The sequence below is a fragment of the Rhinatrema bivittatum genome, chromosome 5, assembly GCF_901001135.1.
Source record: "Rhinatrema bivittatum chromosome 5, aRhiBiv1.1, whole genome shotgun sequence".
NCBI classification, from domain to species: domain Eukaryota; kingdom Metazoa; phylum Chordata; class Amphibia; order Gymnophiona; family Rhinatrematidae; genus Rhinatrema; species Rhinatrema bivittatum.
The window spans coordinates 321419724-321422151 of NC_042619.1; the positions used below are offsets into that span (position 1 = coordinate 321419724).

General features: G+C 46.3%; 1 long non-coding RNA gene across 1 annotated transcript; it reads left to right on the plus strand.

The window, feature by feature from the left end:
• The first annotated feature begins 768 nt into the window (after nt 1-768).
• On the plus strand, nt 769-2123 carry LOC115091680. The gene is made up of 2 exons (XR_003856794.1): nt 769-1024; nt 1190-2123. It is a non-coding gene; the product is annotated as an uncharacterized LOC115091680 (long non-coding RNA).
• Nucleotides 2124-2428: the final 305 nt, after the last annotated feature.

The following is a 2428-nucleotide window of genomic DNA, read 5'->3' on the forward strand; positions in this document are numbered from 1 at the left end:
AATCATTCCTACACACGGGCTCTCACTGTCACATGCTGACTCTCACACACACACACACACACACACACACACACACAGGCTCTCTCTCACTCCCACATGCTGTCTTGCTCAAGCACAGGCTCTCACTACCACATGCTGTCTCTCACACACACAAAGGCTCTCCCATGCTGTCTCTGCAAACATTCAGGTCTTCACTCCCACACACACACACACACAGTCTCTCAACTCATCTCATACACGCACACATACACACTGTACAAACCCTCAGTCTCTCTCTCTCACCTCTGGGCCTCCTCTTCACGGGCCACTGCAGGATGGGCTCTGCAGCGGCCCCGCTCTTCTCGAGCCGCGCTGATCCTCTTCTGAACGTGGCAGATGCTCCTCCTCCTTCCGGCACGCGGCTGATGCTCCTCCTCCTTCCGGCACGCGGCTGATGCTCCTCCTCTTTCCTGCCCACGCGGCTCCGGCAACATTTTTCTTCCGGGGCCGCGCGGGCAGGAAGGAGAAGAAGTTCCTGCATTGGCTGATGCTCCTCCTCCTCCTTCCTGCCCGCGCGGCTCCGGCAACATTTTTCTTCCGGGGCCGCGCGGGCAGGAAGGAGGAGAAGTTCCTGCATTGGCTGATGCTCCTCCTCCTTGCTTCTCCTCCTTCCTGCCCGCGCGGCTCCGGCAACATTTTTCTTCCGGGGCCGCGCGGGCAGGAAGGAGGAGGAGCACCAGCATGTTTAGACGCGACTGTACCACGGCCCTGCGATCTTCTTGCTGTGTATATCTGCCATTGGGATGACGTCCACCGGCGGCCATTGGCCGTCAGCGGCTCGGCGCCCCCTAATGCTCAGCGCCCTAGGCGATCGCCTAGTTCGCCTAGTGCTTCCGCCGGCCCTGGGCCTAAAGCACCCTTTGGAAAGTGTGGGCCTTCATTGCTTATAAATTCCTCTTTGCTTGATTGACTATGGGTGAGCCTAGAGCTGCATCCTCCAGTCCTCTTGCACTTGGACCCCTAGAGGATCATTTTTCTGTCCCATGTAAGAAATTCTTGTAGTTATATGTATAGATTAAGGTCATTGGAATTATTTCATGTGGTCTGACAGAAGGAATCAGAAGGGGCTGGCAGGGTGGATGAATAAGGTGTTTTACTGTCAATAACGTTATTAAGATTTTCTTTCTTTTTCTATTTGTTTTCTTTTCAGATTGAGCCAAAACCAGTGAGGACTGGGCAGCAAGGGAAGTAGGAAGACACTTGCGCTTCCTAAGAAGAGGAGGAACACAAAGATCCTTAGATCTTTGTAAGGCTCATGCTCGTGAAGAGGGGCTATGAAGGCCCATAAGACTCTGCATGGAGGGTCCGCCACAGCATTTTTACTTAAAAAATGTCAATACCTTAAGTTCCAAACAAGTTCATTAGTTTAGACAGAATACATTTCATATTGCTACATCTAAGGACTTGAAAATAATAAGAATGACAGATTAGATGCAGCTCTGACAAGCCTATTGCTCTGAAGATGACTCTTGGAATAGAAAAATTAGAAAAATCAATAACTTTTTTAGAAAGCTGCATTGGAAAGAAATGTTTTACACACACCCTGTTTGACTGCACAAGAAATGGGTTATTATATTCTGTCTGTGAGATACTATTTTGTGTATTCATTTCTTTGCTCGTTACTTATGGCTGCTATATTTTCCACACTTATACCACCAGAGGACGCCACAGACTTCTGGATGAAGACATTAAGCTTGTATCATACCTCTTTGTTGGAAAGGGTAACTATAGTATGAGTTTAAAACATGTATCTGACGCTAGAGACTTCACAGCCCAGTACGCTGACAGCTGTGCTTAAGAAATGTGTGCTAATGTACATTATACTGTAAACCTAAAAGAAACTGTGCATAAACAATTTCACTGAGCCAGATGCACAAGTGATAAGGTAAAATATTAATTCGCTCTCTCAGCCAAATTGAATAGTAATGATTAAGTACTTCAACCTATCCTGCTTCAATTTTGGCTGAGGTTGAAACAACTGAGTACATGGTTTTCAGAAAACATTCATATTTGTCTCTTGCTTGAAATGATGCTTCTTAGTTTTAATAATTTTGGAGTGTGTATTAAAATGAGTCCTCACGTCATCATCAGCTAACTGACTGTTCCCCTTTTAAGGAGCTTTTGGAATATTAGTGCAGTTTATTATTATCAAACAGATCATGGTTTTGTAATTGGTATGAGAGGACAGAGAACAGAAACATAGTCAAATGAATAACACAGGGGTGGCTAACTCTGATCCTCAAGAGGCACACAGCAGCTTGGTTTTCAGGATATCCATAATAAGTATTTGTATACAATGGGGGCAGTGCATGTAAAACTATCTCATGCATATTCATTGTGGATATCCTGAAAACCAGACCTGCTAGACCAGAGTGGGCTATCTCCGGCA